Source organism: Eleutherodactylus coqui, chromosome 5 (genome assembly GCF_035609145.1).
Source record: "Eleutherodactylus coqui strain aEleCoq1 chromosome 5, aEleCoq1.hap1, whole genome shotgun sequence".
Lineage (NCBI taxonomy): Eukaryota > Metazoa > Chordata > Amphibia > Anura > Eleutherodactylidae > Eleutherodactylus > Eleutherodactylus coqui.
This window is the reverse complement of record NC_089841.1, coordinates 101,243,150-101,262,894: the sequence shown is the minus strand read 5'-3', so window position 1 is coordinate 101,262,894 and position 19,745 is coordinate 101,243,150. Positions and strand designations below refer to the sequence as shown.

At 45.3% G+C, this 19,745-nt stretch overlaps 1 protein-coding gene across 1 annotated transcript in view; it reads left to right on the top strand.

The window, feature by feature from the left end:
• EDIL3 (EGF like repeats and discoidin domains 3) overlaps positions 1-19,745 on the top strand; it is a 649,344-nt gene that overhangs the window by 374,579 nt on the left and 255,020 nt on the right. The gene's annotated exons all lie outside the window — the stretch shown is intronic.

The window sequence follows — 19,745 nt, the reverse complement described above, 5'->3', positions numbered from 1 at the left end:
AGTTATTAAACTTCTCATGTTCATAGAATATACGCAGTGCTGCCTTTTGGTGCAAAAAACGGAAAATAATTCTATTTGTCCTGCCTCTGTCCGTCCTAACGCCGGTGGACACGTGTCGGCTGCGTGTGCAACCTGTAAAAATCATACGCACCCAGCTACGTTTTACTCCTGGCTTCGCCATTTGCTTTCCTTAATTGGGAAAACAAATACCTGCTCTGCCACAGTTAATAACTCTGCTACCCTCACGTTCTGTGACACATTAGCAGGAAAACAGCACAGTTATTAAACTTCTCATGTTCATAGAATATACGCAGTGCTGCCTTTTGGTGCCAAAAAACGGAAAATAATTCTATTTGTCCTGCCTCTGTCCGTCCTAACGCCGGTGGACACGTGTCGGCTGCGTGTGCAACCTGTAAAAATCATACGCACCCAGCTACGTTTTACTCCTGGCTTCGCCATTTGCTTTCCTTAATTGGGAAAAAAAATACCTGCTCTGCCACAGTTAATAACTCTGCTACCCTCACGTTCTGTGACACATTAGCAGGAAAACAGCACAGTTATTAAACTTCTCATGTTCATAGAATATACGCAGTGCTGCCTTTTGGTGCCAAAAAACGGAAAATAATTCTATTTGTCCGGCCTCTGTCCGTCCTAAGGGCGGCGGACACGTGTCGGCTGCGTGTGACACCTTTAAAAATCATACGCACCCAGCTACGTTTTACTCCTGGCTTCGCCATTTGCTTTCCTTAATTGGGAAAAAAAATACCTGCTCTGCCAGAGTTATAATAACTCTGCTACCCTCACGTTCTGTGACACATTAGCAGGAAAACAGCACAGTTATTAAACTTCTCATGTTCATAGAATATACGCAGTGCTGCCTTTTGGTGCAAAAAAACGGAAAATAATTCTATTTGTCCTGCCTCTGTCCATCCTAACGCCGGTGGACACGTGTCGGCTGCATCTGCAACCTGTAAAAATCATACGCACCCAGCTACGTTTTACTCCTGGCTTCGCCATTTGCTTTCCTTAATTGGGAAAAAAAATACCTGCTCTGCCACAGTTAATAACTCTGCTACCCTCACGTTCTGTGACACATTAGCAGGAAAACAGCACAGTTATTAAACTTAGATTATTCATTCACTAGAGGCAGTGGGGCCTTTCGTTTTCAAAAAAGGGAAAAAATTATATTTGGCCTGCAGTCTTGCGCCAATTTATTTCCTGCCTGTGAAATCAAATCACTGGTAATACAGCATGCTGAGGGGTAGGGGTAGGCCTAAAGGACGTGGACGCGGCCGAGGACGCGGAGGGCCAAGTCAGGGTGTGGGCACAGGCCAAGCTCCTGATCCAGGTGTGTCGCAGCCGACTGCTGCGCGATTAGGAGAGAGGCACGTTTCTGGTGTCCCCACATTCATCGCCCAATTAATGGGTCCACGCGGGAGACGGTTATTAGAAAATGAGCAGTGTGAGCAGGTCCTGTCCTGGATGGCAGAAAGTGCTTCGAGCAACCTATCGTCTACCCGCAGTTCTGCGCCGTCCACTGCTGCCAATCCGAATCCTCTGTCTGCTGCTCCTCCTTCCTCCCAGCCTCCTCACTCCACTACAATAACACCTGCTCAGGAGCGGGAACACTCCCAGGAACTGTTCTCGGGCCCCTGCTTAGATTGGGCAGCAGCGGTTCCTCTCCCACCAGAGGAGTTTATCGTCACTGATGCCCAACCATTCGAAAGTTCCCGGGGTCCGGGGGAAGAGGCTGGGGACTTCCGCCAACTGTCTCAACAACTTTCTGTGGGTGAGGAGGACGATGACGATCAGACACAGTTGTCTTGCAGTGAGGTAGTAGTAAGGGCAGTAAGTCCGAGGGAGCAGCGCACAGAGGATTCGGAGGAAGAGCAGCAGGACGATGAGGTGACTGACCCCACCTGGTGTGCAACGCTTACTCAGGAGGACAGGTCTTCAGAGGGGGAGTCAAGGGCATCAGCAGGGCAGGTTGCAAGAGGCAGTGCGGTGGCCAGGGGTAGAGGCAGGGCCAGACCGAATAATCCACCAAGTGTTTCCCAAAGCGCCCCCTCGCGCCATGCCACCCTGCAGAGGCCGAGGTGCTCTAAGGTCTGGCAGTTTTTCACAGAGAAGCCTGACGACCGACGAACAGTGGTGTGCAACCTTTGTCGCGCAAAGCTCAGCCGGGGAGCCAACACCAACAGCCTCACCACCACCACCATGCGCAGACATATGATGGCCAAGCACCCCGCAAGGTGGGACGAAGGCCATTCAGCCCCTCCGGTTAGTACCCCTGCCTCTCCCCCTGTGCCCCAACCTGCCACTGAGATGCAACCCCCCTCTCAGGACACAGGCACTACCGTCTCCTGGCCTGCACCCACACCCTCACCTCCGCTGTCCTCGGCCCCATCCAGCAGTGTAGTTCAGCGCACGGTCCAGCCGTCGCTTGCGCAACTGTTGGAGCGCAAGCGCAAGTACGCCGCCACGCACCCGCACGCTCAAACGTTAACCGTCCGCATAGCAAAATTCATCAGCCTTGAGATGCTGCCGTATAGGGTTGTGGAAACGGAGTCCTTCAAAAGTATCATGGAGGCGGCGGCCCCGCGCTACTCAGTTCCCAGTCGCCACTACTTTTCCCGATGTGCCGTCCCAGCCCTGCACGACCACGTCTCCCGCAACATTGTACGTGCCCTCACCAACGCGGTTACTGCCACGGTCCACTTAACTACGGACACGTGGACAAGCACAGGCGGGCAGGGCCACTACATCTCCCAGACGGCACATTGGGTGAATTTAGTGGAGGCTGGGACAGAGTCAGAGCCTGGGACCGCTCACGTCCTACCCACCCCCAGAATTGCGGGCCACAGCTCGGTGGTGGTATCTGCGGAGGTGTATGCTTCCTCCACTAAAGCACCCTCCTCCTCCTCCTCCTCCTCTGTCTCGCAATCAAGATGTGTTAGCAGCAGCATGTCGCCAGCAGTCGGTGTCGCGCGGTGTGGCAGCACAGCGGTGGGCAAGCGTCAGCAGGCCGTGCTGAAACTACTCAGCTTAGGCGATAAGAGGCACACGGCCCACGAACTGCTGCAGGGTCTGACACAGCAGACCGACCGCTGGCTTGCGCCGCTGAGCCTCCAACCGGGCATGGTCGTGTGTGACAACGGCCGTAACCTGGTGGCGGCTCTGCAGCTCGGCAGCCTCACGCATGTGCCATGCCTGGCCCACGTCTTTAATTTGGTGGTTCAGCGCTTTCTGAAAAGCTACCCACGCTTGTCAGACCTGCTCGTAAAGGCGCGCCGGCTCTGTGCACATTTTCGCAAGTCCCACACGGACGCTGCCACCCTGCGCACCCTGCAACATCACTTTAAGCTGCCAGTGCACCGACTGCTGTGCGACGTGCCCACACGGTGGAACTCTACGCTCCACATGTTGGCCAGGCTCTATGAACAGCGTAGAGCTATAGTCGAATACCAACTCCAACATGGGCGGCGCAGTGGGAGTCAGCCTCCTCAATTCCTTTCAGAAGAGTGGGCCTGGTTGGCAGACATCTGCCATGTCCTTGGTAATTTTGAGGAGTCTACCCAGGTGGTGAGCGGCGATGCTACAATCATTAGCGTCACCATTCCTCTGCTATGCATCTTGAGAAATTCCCTGCAAACCATAAAGGCAGCTGCTTTGCGCTCGGAAACGGGGGCGGGGGAAGACAGTATGCCGCTGGATAGTCAGGGCACCCTCCTGTCTATTTCTCAGCGCGTACAGGAGGAGGAGGAGGAGCATGAGGAGGATGAGGAGGAGGGGGAAGAGACAGCTTGGGCCGCTGCTGACGGTACACCGGCTGATTGCCTGTCATCCTTTCAGCGTGTATGGCCTGAGGAGGAGGAGGAGGAGGAGGAGGAGGATCCTGAAAGTGATCTTCCTAGTGAAGACAGCCATGTGTTGCGTACAGGTACCCTGGCACACATGGCTGACTTCATGTTAGGATGCCTTTCTCGTGACCCTCGCGTTGCACGCATTCTGGCCACGACGGATTACTGGGTGTACACACTGCTCGATCCACGGTATAAGGAGAACCTGCCCACTCTGATTCCCGAAGAGGAAAGGGGTTCGAGAGTGTTGCTATACCACAGGACCCTTGCGGACAAGCTGATGGTAAAATTCCCAGCCGACAGCGCTAGTGGCAGAAGGCGCAGTACCGAGGGCAAGGTAGCAGGGGATGTGCGTAGATCGAGCAGCATGTACATCCCAGGCAGTGCAACAGTCTTTAAGGGCCTGGCCAGCTTTATGGCTCCCCACCAAGACTGTGTCACCGCTCCCCAGTCACGGCTGAGTCGGCGGGAGCACTGTAAAAGGATGGTGAGGGAGTACGTAGCGGATCGCACGACCATCCTTGGTGACGCCTCTGCCCCCTACAACTACTGGGTGTCGAAGCTGGACACGTGGCCTGAACTAGCGCTGTATGCCCTGGAGGTGCTTGCTTGTCCTGCGGCTAGCGTCTTGTCGGAGAGGGTGTTTAGTGCGGCTGGGGGAATCATCACAGATAAGCGTAGCCGCTTGTCAACCGACAGTGCCGACAGGCTAACACTCATCAAGATGAACAAAGGCTGGATTTCCCCAGACTTCTGTTCTCCACCAGCAAACAGCAGCGATACGTAAGCAATACGTAGGCTGCACCCGCGGATGGAAGCTACGTTCTCTCTCACCATCCAAAACGGGGACATTTCTGCTTCATCAATCTGTGTCTAATATTCCTCCTCCTCCTCCTCCTGCTCCTCCTCCTGAAACCTCACGTAATCACGCTGAACGGGCAATTTTTCTTAGGGCCACAAGGCTCACTCAAATAATTTTTCTGAACAATTTTTATGTTTCAATGCGCTTAAAAGCATTGGAACTTTAACTAGAACCAATTTTTCGTTACACTGGGCTGCCTCCAGGCCTAGTTACCACTTAAGCCACATTAACCAAAGCGATTAATGGGTTTCACCTGCCCTCTTGGCTGGCCATGGCCAATTTTTGGGATGTACATTAGTACTGTTGATACAGCAATTTTTGTGGGCCCTCGCCTACAGTGTAATCAAATTAATTTTTAGCCCACCTGCATTACAGCTGACGTTACCTCAGCTGTGTTGGGCAATGCAATGGGATATTTTTATGTACCGCCGGTGGGTTCCAGGGAGCCACCCATGCTGTGGGTCCACAGGGAGTTGTAACTGCATGTGTCCACTTCTAAAGAACCCCAGTCTGACTGGGGCATGCAGTGTGGGCCGAAGCCCACCTGTATTACGCACGACATTACTACCTCAGCTGTGTTGGGCAATGCAATGGGATATTTCTATGTACCGCCGGTGGCTTCCTGGCACCCACCCAGGCAGTGGGTCCACAGGGAGTTTAACCTACATGTGTCCACTTGTAAAGAACCCCAGTCTGACTGGGGCATGCAGTGTGGGCCGAAGCCCACCTGCATTAAGCACGACATTACTACCTCAGCTGTGTTGGGCAATGCAATGGGATATTTTTATGTACCGCCGGTGGGTTCCAGGGAGCCACCCATGCTGTAGGTGCACACGGAGTTTTTAATACATCTGTACACTTCTAAAGAACCCCAGTCTGACTGGGGCATGCAGTGTGGGCCGAAGCCCACCTGTATTACGCACGACATTACTACCTCAGCTGTGTTGGGCAATGCAATGGGATATTTCTATGTACCGCCGGTGGCTTCCTGGCACCCACCCAGGCAGTGGGTCCACAGGGAGTTTTTAATACATGTGTCCACTTGTAAAGAACCCCAGTCTGACTGGGGCATGCAGTGTGGGCCGAAGCCCACCTGCATTAAGCACGACATTACTACCTCAGCTGTGTTGGGCAATGCAATGGGATATTTCTATGTACCGCCGGTGGCTTCCTGGCACCCACCCATGCTGTGGGTCCACAGGGAATTATAAATGCATCTGTTTCCACTTATAAAGAAGCCCAGTCTGACTGGGGCATGCAGTGTGGGCCGAAACCCACCTGCATTAACCCTTTCCAGTCCACTGTGTGACCTGTGAAGACATTAGGGTTTAAGGCTGTACAGCTCCGTTGTTGGTAGACGTCCGTCGGGGTTCTCTTACTGTATATTGCCAGCCTCTCTGCTGTCGGAGCCTATCCTACGTGTCAGCTCATGCAGTACTGGCTTTAGCCAGCATATAGCGCCGTTGTATAACGGCAGAAAAAGAGTAAGCCCCCTAGGAAAACCATATACAAATTGGATTGGAAAGGGTTAAGCACAACATTACTACCTCAGCTGTGTTGGGCAATGCAATGGGATATTTCTATGTACCGCCGGTGGCTTCCTGGCACCCACCCATGCTGTAGGTGCACACGGAGTTTTTACTACATCTGTACACTTATAAAGAACCCCAGTCAGACTGGGGCATGCAGTGTGGGCCGAAGCCCACCTGCATTAAGCACGACATTACTACCTCAGCTGTGTTGGGCAATGCAATGGGATATTTCTGTGTACCGCCGGTGGGTTCCAGGGAGCCACCCATGCTGTGGGTCGACAGGGACTTCACAATAGGGAGTTGTACCTGCCTGTGTCTATGAATTAAAAAGCCCGGTCTGACTGGGGCATGCAGACACCTTGACAGAATGAATAGTGTGTGGCACATAGGTTCCCCATTGCTATGCCCACGTGTGCAGCTCCTGATGGCGGTGGCACAGGATTCTATTTCTCATTGCTTCTGTACAGCATTGTGGGCTATCGCCCCGCCCCTTTTAAAGAGGGTCGCTGCCTAGCCGTGCCAACCTCTGCAGTGTGTGCCTGCGGTCCCTCGTCATGGCAGACGCAATTCTAAATAGACATGAGCGTGGTGTGGCATGAGGGCAGCTGAAGGCTGCCCAGGGACACTTTGGTGTGCGCTGTGGGGGGGAGGGGGGGCGGTTGGGCAGCATGTAAGCCAGGAGAAGTGTCAGTGGAGTGTCATGCAGGCAGTGATTGTGCTTTGTTGTAGGTAGTGTGGTGCTTAGCAAAGGTATGCCATGCTAATGAGGGCTTTTCAGAAGTAAAAGTTGTTGGGAGGGGGGGGGGGCCACTCTTGCCGGTATTGTGGCTTAATAGTGGGACCTGTGAACTTGAGATGCAGCCCAACATGTAGCCCCTCGCCTGCCCTATCCGTTGCTGTGTCGTTCCCATCACTTTGTTGAATTGCCCAGATTTTCATACATGAAAACCTTAGCGAGCATCGGCGAAATACAAAAATGCTCTGGTCGCCCATTGACTTCAATGGGGTTCGTTGTTCGAAACGAACCCTCGAGCATCGCGGGAAGTTCGTTCCGAATAACGAGCACCCGAACATTTTGGAGTTCGCTCATCTCTAGCACATACCAGTTACAAAAAATCATTGTCTCTTTTATGTGTGTTTCTTAGGGTCAAAAAATGCTACACAAATAACATAAAAAAGTATGTATGAAAGAAGCCTAAAACTAGTTTTACAAAAGCATATTATGAGTACATTTATGCACTTGTAATATGGCCGAGTGGTCCGGCCTGACTGCGAGTATCTTTCAGCTTGGCACATCTGCCTGTGATTCGTTAAGCGATCAGCTAATCAGACACAGCCCTTGCAGTAGGTGGAGATTTTAAATCCCCGCCTGCTGAAAGAGCTTCATTACCGTGACAGGGAGCCAAGCTGCAAGACGCGCCAAGCGGCGGAGAGGTGAGTATATATTTTTTTAATTTTTTACACAAGCTTGGGATGATTTTCAGTGAAGGGCTTATTTTTAAAGCCCTTCCCTCACTGGAGGGGTTGCCGGCATTACATAGCTTCATTCACACTTTTTTTGCACATGTGTGCAACGCTGTTTTTTCCGCACATACTCGTGTGCAAAACAACGCTCGTGTGAATGAGGCATTACGGCAAAAATGCCATAGACGCAATTACACTCAGCAGGACGGACTGTAGTTGCACTTGAATGAGGGAGATTTCTTCTCCCCCGCTAGCAGTTCAAACTCTGCGCCAGAGCGCAGGACTTTGAAAAAAGAGGCAAGAAGATACGTGCTGTCCGAACTTCCGTGCACCATATATTCACTCTGTGCAGGGAAGATAGAGCATGTCGTATCTTTTCTCGGACGTAGAGTTCACGAAACTCCTTTTGAGATCAGTGGTTTTGTTTTGTTCCCTTATATAGCTGTGATTATCACTGCTGTATAAGGAGACAAAAACACATCCATGTGTTTAGGCCCCTTGGCCTTATTCACACAACCTGATATATGCTGATATTTAGCCGCGTTAAAAAATCGCCCAAAAATCTTGACCGTTCCTAAGCATTGAATTCCAATGTATTCATTCAGATGCACGATTTTTGGGTGGGTAAAAAAATTGCGGCGTGAAAAATAGCATATAAACCACCATTTTTGGTCGCTGAATTTATATGCCGCATCAAAAAATAGGTCTCACCCTACCTTTTGCCGAGGTAAGCAGGAAACTTCGATTGACTTAAATGGAAACTGGAAAAAAGGGAGAGAGTGAAAAAGCTTACAGCGCTTGGAAAAGAACACAGCTGGCCCAACTTAAGCATTATTAGTCATTCCGAGCATTGTACAGTGATCAGTGGTTTTCCATGCTTCTGCGTATTGTTTTGCTGATATGCAGCAGCAGCCTGTGTGAATGGCAGAGAATATGCAGCCAAAGTTTGGAACTTGATCGCGGCAATTCTTCATTCATGTGATTTTACGGCGTGTATGGCCGAACGTAAAAACGCATATAGTCATGTGAAAGAGCCCTTAGTGTCAGGAAATCCGCAGTCAGGCCAAGACACCTATCCCTATTATAGATCCATGAATGCCCCAGTAATGCGCTTGTGCGAAACCAGCCCTGTGTGGCTACACCTTTCCATGTATTATTGAAGTAACACAACATGTAACTGTTTGTCGTCTAATGACTTCACAAACACTAATACAACTATACAAGGCATTCTCAGTACAATGTGGCGCAGGCGCAAATTGGGAGCCATCATAATCACAGTTCACGCAATTATTGTCTGTGTAGTTAACTGTTGGAAGAAAGAGATAAAAACAAGATTCTGGACGAGTAAGATGTGACAGAAGCAAGATGCAATTAATTGCCATGTAGAACCAATTACCTGTAGGCAAAATGTAATATACTGTATATGACATATGTCACTATGGAGGAGAAGTAATACACAGGTGATGTAGAGCAAGAGACATTGAGTGTAGCCTGAGCTGAACAATACCACTATGTACTGCTATGCATATGAGTGGCAAGGGACAGCTTTATAATGTAGCATATTTCATCAATTACTCCCTTTATTGATAGAACAGCTGTATTTCCTCAGCAATCTCCCATTGACGTGCAGCAGTTAATATAGTTAGACACTTGTTTTTTTTACATGAATTTGTGATTTACCTGTCAGCATAGGAAGGAAAAGAGTAATATAATTATATAAGAGTACTTTATATATTTCTGCCTTGTAGTTGATTAAACAACTCTGCAGTATATACTAGTCTGTATGTTGTATAGGAGGTTTTATTCTTATAAAATGTTGGGATGAGTTAATTTAATAATCAGTTGAGTCTTATATGGTGCAGAGTGTTGAGACAGCAGAAATGCAGTCCTAAGCTCTTGCTCATGACCTGAATGTTGTGGGTTCAGGTAGTCGGCTTAAGGTTGACTCAGCCTTACATCCTTCTGAGGTCGGTAAAATGAGTAGCCAGCTTGCTGGGGGGTAAAAAGATTAATTAGGAAGGCAATGGCAAACCACCCCGCAAAAACAGTCTGCCAAAAAAAAACAGCACGCTGTGACGTCACCCAAGGCGTCAATCATGACTCGGTGTATGCACCAAGGGACTTTACCTTACCTCACAAGAGCGTATGCTCCTCAGCGCAACTGTTTTGCGCACTTATCTGCGTACTTACTATACTTTTTCCATCCCCAAGGCATGTTTGCGTGTTGCAAATAAAGAAACACAGATTGAGACGGCAAATTCATCTAATGAGTTCCAGATGTGTTCCTTTTCCTGTGAAATTACGCAGTGCATTGCACGTATTTGCACGATTTGAGGGCTCTTTCACACAAACGTATGCATTTTTACAGTCGCCCGCACGCACTGTTAAGTTGCATGAATGAAGACAAGACGCGATCAAGTCCAGAGCTAAATTAGCATTTTCGCGTCTATTCATGTAGTTAGTTGCGACATATTAGTGAAAAATATGCGGCAGCCTCGAAAGCCCTCGCTCGGTATAAATCCTCGGAATGACTTCAAATGCCTAAAAAGAGGCACCTGTAAGCTTTTCTCTGTGTTGGACGCTGCTAAACTGCCTCCCCCTCCCTATTTTTTTGCTTTGAAGGAATACACTCTGTGGCAAAAGTGGCATTCTACCTTTATTCTATGGGTCAGTACAATTGTGACAATACCAAGTTTATATAGTATTTTTTTGCTGTGCTACTTTTAATAAATAAAACATCTTTGGAAAAACATACCGCATATACTCAAGTATTAGCCGACCCGAGTATAAGGCGAGTCAATAGGTTTTAACACAAAAAACTGGAAAAACTTATTGACTTGAGTATAAGCCGAGCTATACTCAAGTATATACTGGGTAAAAAAAACCCCTCTATACTCACCTCCCAGCCGGTGTCTGTGTCTGCGCAGCAACCTGCATGAATTCTCCCCGCTGTCATCCTCGCCGTCCTCTCTGCTTGGCTCTGTCATCTCCATCAGTTCTGTGTAATTAAGCGCTGTGATTGGATTGAGCGCCAGCCAATCACAGCCGGCACTCAATCCAATCACAGCGCTTACTTCCACAGCGCTGATGGTGGGGGATTTGAAAGCCGAGCAGGAAGAGGACAGTGGGGAAAATTTTAAAGCACCTTACGATTGGCTGTGAATGATCAAGCGCTGGCTATGATTGGCTGGCGCTCGATCCAATCACAGGGTTGACGGCGGAGGATGACAGAGCCGAGCAGAGAGGACGGCGGGGGATGACAGCGGGGAGATTTCCAGCAGCTTGCCACATCTCCGCCAGGAACACAGGAATTCAAGCAGCTTGCCGCACCACCGCCAGGGACACAGAAGCCAACTGGGAGGTGAGTATGGAGGGTTTTTTTAACCCGTCCCTGACTCGAGTATGAGCCGTGGGGGGCTTTTTCAGCACAAAAAAATGTGCTGAAAAACTAGACGTATGCTCCAGTATATATGGTAAGATTATTTTCTGCCACCATCTTCTAACAGCCATAATTCTTAAAAATTTTTATCAGTTGCTTCCTGTATTTTCTGTTTATACTATTTTGGAGTACATACAACTTTTTGATAGTTTTTATTTAATTTTTACTTGGAGACAAGTTGACCAGAAAAGCGTAATTCTGGTGTTGTGGTTTTTTTTTCAAACAACATTCACCATATGGGATAAATAATCTGTTACCTTGATAGATCACAGTTTTATGGACATAGAAATACCAAGTATTTTATGTTTAGATTTTTTTTCATTCTAAATACAAAAAAAGAAGGTGTGTGTGTGTTGGGGGTGGGGGGAGACTTTAAACCCCTTAGTGACGGGGTTATCGTAAAACTACGTCCTGCGACAGCAGGACGTGTATGGAGGGAGGTAGCGGCGCTATCTCCCTCCATACAGCACGGGCGTCAACTGTTTATTACAGCTGACACCCGCGGGCAATAGCCGCGTTCGGTTGTTCGAACGCATTACGTCATACTGCAGGAGCGATCAAAGCATCACATGTTAAAGTCCCCTAGGGGGACTTCAAAGTAAAGTAAAAAAAAAATCAATAAAGTTTTTTTAATTGTTAAAAAAAAAGTTATAAAAGTTTAAATCACCCCCCTTTTGCCATATCTATTATTAAAAAATCTAAATCATAAAATAAAAATATGTATTTGATATCGCAGCGTCCGTAAAAGTCCGATCTATCAAAGTAGTGCATCATTTTTCCTGCACGGTGAACATCGTCTGAAAAAAAAAAATAAAGAACGCCAAAAATACACTTTTTTAGTTACCCTGTCTCCCAAAAAGAACGCAATAAAAAGCGATCAAAAAGTCTTATGTATTCCAAATTGACACTATCGGAAACTACAGGACATCCCGCAAAAAATGAGCTCTTGCTCAACTACGTCGACGAAAAAATAAAAAAGGTATTGCCCGCACAAAATGACCGCAGAAAATAATTGAAAAAAATTAAATATCTTAAATCATCAAGCAGCTTGCATGTTCTCCCTGTGTTTAATAATAATCACCTTTAAATACCACATACGTATTATGTAGTATTTTACATCACTTGACATTTCCTGCCCTCATTGGGGCTCTCCTATGAGTATGTTTTTGGATGCAGGTATGTGAACGATTTATTGCCCCGTGTAAAAGGACCCTAAGACAGCAACTAGCTACAAAGACAGCAGAGCAAGGGCACCTGGTGTAAGACATGACTGATATTGATATTAAGCCAAGCTACAACACTAACTATCTGAAATCAGTTGCTGTAACCAGTGCAGATTCTGTTTATGGAGCAGTATAGTTCTAATGCAACATAACTAGGCGATTTGATTTTTAGGACTGAATATGGCTGTTGGGTAACAGCCATATTTGTTGTCAGAAATGGTTGAACAGGCTTTTTTACAACTTAAAACAAGGGCTTATGTTTTCTATTTGATAAACAAGTCTGGTTGATGTAGTTTATATAGTGTATTATATCTACAGTGTATTATACGTAATTGTACTGTATGTTGTTTTCTGATTTTATGTGCTGACCATTGAGCGATATTTTCCGTGACCACTAAGCAACGCGGACTTATTTATGAAATCATATAACGAGTCACTAATTTCTGCCCAGGAAGCTTTATTATGGCTGTTACCTTTCTAGAGAAGATAAAATGAGACCACCTTCTGAGAATTGCGGCAGAACGGGTCAACGGTTCTCCTGAATAAACTATATAATGATAATTTCTAAATAGCTCACCTTGTTACAGACAAATTTAGTTAAAGAACATTTTTCCTGAATCATTGAGTTAAGCAATTTGTGAAAAGCACTTGTGACAGAAACAGCCAATTACTTTAATCAGGTTCAGTGGAGATGATGATGGTATTTTTGCCCTCTAGGTATATTTTTGCAGTTCTAAATTATATAGCAAATACCAATCTACAGAATTGTGAATTTCTTAAGTTCTTTTATTAAAAGTAATTAAATATCAAGTGACACTCATGGAGTAACTAAGATAATGTAACCAGTAGCAGGATGCGGGTGGATGAAGCAATGGATATTTGTATCCACTACCAGCCCACATTATAATAACAGGGAAGGTTGGAGTTTTGACTTTATAATTAAATGACAATCATTTTTGCATGTTAAATGTGTAGTCGCTAGATTTGATCAGTACATTCTCCTGAAACATAATCTGCACGCCTTTCTACTCTATTTTCTAGCTTTGTCTGACATTTCTCTTGAGCTCATCCATAATTTGCAACTGATGTACAACACAGTGTAGATACATGTAATTATAGTGCATAATCTCACTCACAGAGAATCTGTCGATCCAAATTAGTCTTTTTATTAGAAGCCTAATAAGAGTGCCTGTACACGTAGCAGTAGTGCGCTGAACGGCCAAGCACATTGTTTTACCATGAATTCCTGCTGGTTTGCAATGCAGTTTTTCTTCATGCATTAAAGGGGTTGTCCAGTTGTAAATTATTAATAGCCTATCCTTACAATAGCTCATCAGTAACAGCTTGGTGGGGGGTTGTCAGTAGGAACCCATGCAGATCAGCTGTTAGGCAGCCTTATACACAAGCTAATTTCTATGGGAAGCAGACAGCTGCGTTCTCACTGCAGTGGCCAGATTTGGTATTGCATGTCAAGTTCCTATTAATTTCAATGGGCACTTGGCCTGCAATACCAAGCCTAGCCACTTCAGTGGGAACAGAGCTGTCTGCTACCTGCAGAAACCAGTCCAGTGCCAGAGTGCCGAGCCGCAGAATACAACTGATCGGCAAGTTTCCCAGGTGATTGACCCCCAGCAATTTACTATTGATGGTTTATCCTAAGAAAAGGCCATCGATGGTTTACAACTGGACAGCCCCTTAATTAAAGCCGAACTTCACCTGTATAAGCCTTGTGGGCAAAAACAACATTGCAAACTTACATCAATTCACAATCAAATCACATTCGGTTACGTTCACTCGTTTCTTGTCTATGTAGTAAAAACCTCTGCATATTTGGGTAGGATAATACTTCATTAACCAAATAACTCACTCAGAGTTCAGTCACATGGGTGGCGATCTGCTTTTATTTCCGTGCGGAAAAACGCCTGCATCGTGTGCGGGCAAAAATCCGCATGACCAGCTCCATTGTCACCCATATGTTCGTTTTTTGAAAGGGGCGGATGTTTTTTAGCGCAGAAAAACATGCATATAGCTGCTTATACATGCGTACCTCCACCGTGTGAATGAGCCCTAAACGTCACATTCAAACTGTAAAAAACCCTTATGAAATGTCACTTTTTCATTTTGGATTTTGAATGTATGTCTCTTATTTTAACTCCTTAGTGAAATAACTAATTTAGAACCAGTAAATCGTCTCCACTTTTGTGTTTTAGTAGTGAACTTTTTTTCATCAATGTAGCAGTATGATACCTTGTATTTTGCGGGACAAGTTCTAGTCTTTGTAGGAACTAATTTCAGGTACCTATAATTTATTGCATAACTTTTTTCTGTGGCCAATGGAAAAAGCTGTTTTTACCTTTGTTTCACCATTGTTTTTTGGAATTCATTTTTAGGCCTTAGTCAGACGGGCGTTTTTTCGCGCGATTTGCGCATGCGCATGCGTCCGGCGATTTTTTAAAAACCATTGCTTTGCAATGGTATCGGACACATAAGCGCTTTTTATGCGCTCGTCCGATAAATTATAGAACAGAAATCGCAGATCGCACCTATCTGCGATTCCTGTTCTCTTCTCTATATGCGCTCAATGGGGCCGGCGGCAGCAGCGCCGACTTCATTGAGAACATATAGAAGACAAATCATTCTTCTCTGCCACAGCTGTAACAGAGAATGGGTGTGAGTCAGACCTGCCTCTGATTGGCTCAGCGCTGAGCCAATCAGGGGGCAGGTCTGACTCACACCCACTGCAGGCCGGCCGCGGGGAACTCCGGCTGCCGGGAGCAGGTGAGTATGTATATTTTTTTTATTTTAACACTTTTCTGGATGAATTGCAGGGAAGGGCTTATATATTTAAGCCCTTCCCGACAATTCATCCCACACTCGCCCGCAGCGCATTGCTTTCAATGGAGCCGGCTGTATTGCCGGCTCTATTGAATGCAATACGCTGGACAGCTCCGACCCGTTTCTAATGAAACGCGGCTAGGAGCAGATTTTCGGGCGATTTTCGGGCACCGGTCACGCGATTTGCGGATGCACATCCGTCATGCGATCCGCAAATCGCGCGAAAAAACGCCCGTCTGACTAAGGCCTTATGGTGTTCACCATGTATTATAAATATTATGCTTACTGTACTCTACGAGTTATTAGGATTATGATAACACCAAATTCAAATAGTTTTTATTACATTTCACTACTTTTACATAATATAAACATTGTTAAGACCACTGCAGTTCTATTATTCTATCAACAAAGCTGTATGAAGACTTGCTTTTTGCAGGGTGATTTGTATTTGTTGTATCATTTTAAGCTATATATGACTTTTTGCTTACTTTTTTTGTATTCCTATTCTGGGAAAGTGAGACGGACAGAAAATGGCTACTTTGCTTTTTTTTTTTTTTTTTTTTTTACAAAATATACTATTTGGGATAAATTATGTAAACTTTTAAAGCAAGTCATTATAGATGTGGCAATGTAATGGCTTGAAGTCTGTATATCTGGCCCCTCCATAATTGTCATACATGTCATGTCTTCAGTGTGGATACACTGTGCAAATTGTCTTGTCTCTATTTATGTGTATTTCACAGCTACAGCATGTACAAGTTTGTCTAGTCACGTGATGATTGAATGCCATAAATATGAGTGATTGAGAGTTAGGTGTGGTCTTCTGTCTGTAGTCTTCAACGGTTGTGAGAGGAGCGAAAGTGCCGGCCACATGTGGGTACCTTCAACCCTCATGTGGTGAAAGGATGGAAGGAGAAGAGAGGTATCCTTAGGTCCCAAATTTCAGGAACCTTCTGTAAAGAAAGCAAGAGAAGAAAGGATTCTGCTGTGCAGTGTTTACGCTACAGAGTAAAAAGTGAGTGTCAGTGTAGTGTTCTCTTCCCCCGTTCTCCTCAGGAGTGTTCCCTTTCCAGGAGCGGAACCTTACAGATAACTTAGCCTGAAGGTCAAGTATCATGCTGAGTTCTTCTCTCTGACCTTGCCTAACTGTCATCCCTGCGCTGGCGTGTGAAGCTTGTATCATAAGAAGTAATGTTCCAGTAACTTCCCGTTCCCAGTGATTGAGGTATTTAAGCATGGCAGTGTGTGGACTCTCTTATTTTCTACTGCCGGAGAATCAACTGTGTGAAGGAACGGTGGGATCACGAGTGACAACTTCTACAGTCCACTACACAACCCTATAAAGGTAACCGCTGTCCCAGCATTGCCTGGAAGAGGCCTAGCAGTTACTTGGCCGAGGTTACATGCGTCCCTTCGAGGAGGAGTCTGGTAGAGCCACTGTGACAAGTGCCATCTCTACCCTGCCAGCTCCTCAGCATGGGCCTTGTGTCTTGATTGCTGCAGGATGTCACAGCAATATTGCCATGGCCCAAGATGTATGGAATCCCTATGATGGAGTCAAGGCCACATTAGAGTCCCTCACAACATAATGGGTTGACCACCACTGCTCTAGTGACTCCTGAATAGGATATTGGGGCAGCTGTTGAGTTGTGTTAATACAATACAAGAACTTTAATACAAAATAGCGGCATTTTCTTTGATCATCATTTTCCTTTGATTTGGATTTACAGTTTGATATGGATTTACAATTTGTATAATTAATTGGTTTCTCTAGTGAATTTGACTTCTTATACCAAATATTCACGTTACTTAGTTTAGATTACGCAACACTACATAGTGAAGCCAACCAATTTTTATTATTCCTAGCAACCTGTCCCAAATAATTCAGCTGTAAAAGTTGGATTGCCACAGTGCTAACAACAGCACCAGAGAAAATAAGCTCCTAAGCCATCCCGTAGAGTTCTAAAGTTATAAAATGTTAATTCTCAGTTTCTTACTCCTTCAATATAATGCTAGAACATAACAACATAAATCTTGTGAACCCTAACTGAACAGGATTGGAGGAAATAAAGGGTATGTTTTTTGTGTATGAGTGCCCATCTTGATAGTTCCATCGTGAACGTTCTGAATATTGGTTATTAGAACTTAGCTTGTGTTATATGAATTCTCTAGGTCTCCCTACAAACAGCATAAATCGATCTAGTCGCAATCTTGGCAATTTGATTGCCCTTTTTGGATTTTGCTCTAGGAAAATGTACGTTCTGCCAGGCAGAATTGGCACAGCAGCAACCAAACACTCTTGTGTATCTGAACGTTGTTTATTACACATCATTTTAATTACCTGCTTTGATTTATTATATCTATACACAACAGACCAGCATGAGTAGAATGTCTTCCAGCTCATGAAAAAGAGCTTTGCAAATTTGCTAAGATGTCAAATTTACCTTGCCAAGACTGGCAGTGTCAAGAGGAAAAAGATTATATGGTTTAGTACAAGAACCCAACAAATATTTAGCTTTGATTAAAGTCCTATATGGGTACAATTATATTTTATTGTTATTTTCATTTTTGTTTATTCAGTCTCTTGGCCATTTTCTGATATTTATATACTGGTGCAATTGGCTGACTTATAATAATCCAAGAGGTATATCTATCTCAGTACCACCAGACTGAAGTTGACCATACATATTACATACTTATCAACCAAATCTGCTAATTTTATTGGAACATGTCAACAATGTGATGTGTATGGGGTCCTCCCAATCACCCCCTGATGGCAGATGTTGGGGGAGAAAAGTTGTATTATGATTTTGTTCAACCTTTTTTTCACGGTCAATAAACTGCTGCTAAAAATATCTGACAGGGACACATTCTTCTTTCCCTATCAAAATGTGCGCGCTTAGCTCTATGTGATTCATTAATTTCTTATAGTAACTTAAAAAAACGCTGTCCTGAATTGTGTCTGTGTACAGATGTAACAAGCAGCAAACTAGCATTTAGTGCACTGCATCTGTTTGTTTAGCATTTTTGTCACAACCAATCTCATCAGTAAATCCAACAAATAGATTCAAAGACTCAGTGCATGGATAGACTGGATGACATGCAAATACAAAGGATAACTGAGCTTCTGGAGATCCAAAACATGCAACAGACAGTAGTAGAAGCAGAAGCAAGTCCTAGGTTCCTACCCTTTATCTGGCTTGCATGGACCTGCCAATATAGCAATGCATCCACCCCGAAAAGGGCGACCCCACAGCTGCAACCTATTTGTGCTTATATATAATATCAAGGAAAGGAAAAATACAAGGACAAGACAAAACAGAAAACCTTAGTGAGCAAAATGAAGGATGGAGTTCAACAGTCACATAGATTAGTTCTAGAGACAAACTGACAGAAAAAGTTCAAGGACCAGAGTCCATGAACTGAAGGCACAAAGAGATAGTCAGAAACTCTAAGGTGATGTCACTCTTAACCTCAGAGCAGAAACAGAATACCAAAGTATAATAAAGGTATTACAGGTATGCTTTACAAAGAAGAGCCAGAATAAATACCAGAAATCAAGCACTGATAGGCTGTCTAGGATAATAGATAGGCCAGCCAGCCCATCAGAAAACAGAAGGAAGGTGTTTCTTCCTCAGCGTCCGGCACCGAATGCCACTGCACATATGCCAGCAGATGCATCACATGGTTCAGCGGAGATACCATGACATCCCACCGGACCCACACATGCACTCAGAGTCTGTTAGCACCCTGACAATTGTTTAGAACTGTGTACTGTGCCGTTCCTCTGTTATTCCTTCTCGAAAACTATGAGTGAATTGCGTGTTACCATTCCCCTTATCTCAGTGATGTGTTTCCACACAGTAAACTGTCACTGAATGGTTTCAGACAGTAGGGACCTCTCCAAAGGGTAACACCCAGTTGTCTATTTATTCATAATGTGTAGGAGGTATAACAGAGGAATAATAGAGAGTTATAAACATAATTGTTCTTTTATGGGGATCGCAAGTATATTTACTAAAAGAGACAAGTAAGGAGAGGTGACAGGCTCTCAGTTCCAATGCTGCTTTGTTGCAGTTTCCATTGTATCCTCGGCTCCTTGCTTATTAATTCTTGACCATAGTGAAGGAAGGCTCCTTTATTTGTGAACCTGCCTAAGGACTGTGTTCATCCTACACTTGGCTAGCGTCCAGGCAAGTATGCTCTATTGTTGAGGCCATGTACACAGGACATGGGCTGAAATCTTTACAGGAATTTGGTGCAAGTTTTGCATCGGATTTCACCCTTTGCATAGAAATCTGATGTAAATCCATAGAAGATTAGAGTATGCTATAGACTTCAAAATCCTCACTATGCTTTCAGATCTGAGACTTTTTCCACTGCATATTGATGGGTTTTTCTAATCCCCTTTCACATACGCTGTACTGTGCAGTTTGTTGCAGATTTACATTGTGTGCATCTGAATGCAGATGGCATTGTACTTTCCTTCTGTGGGATCCTCTGGTTTGAGCTAAAAAAACAAACAAAAAA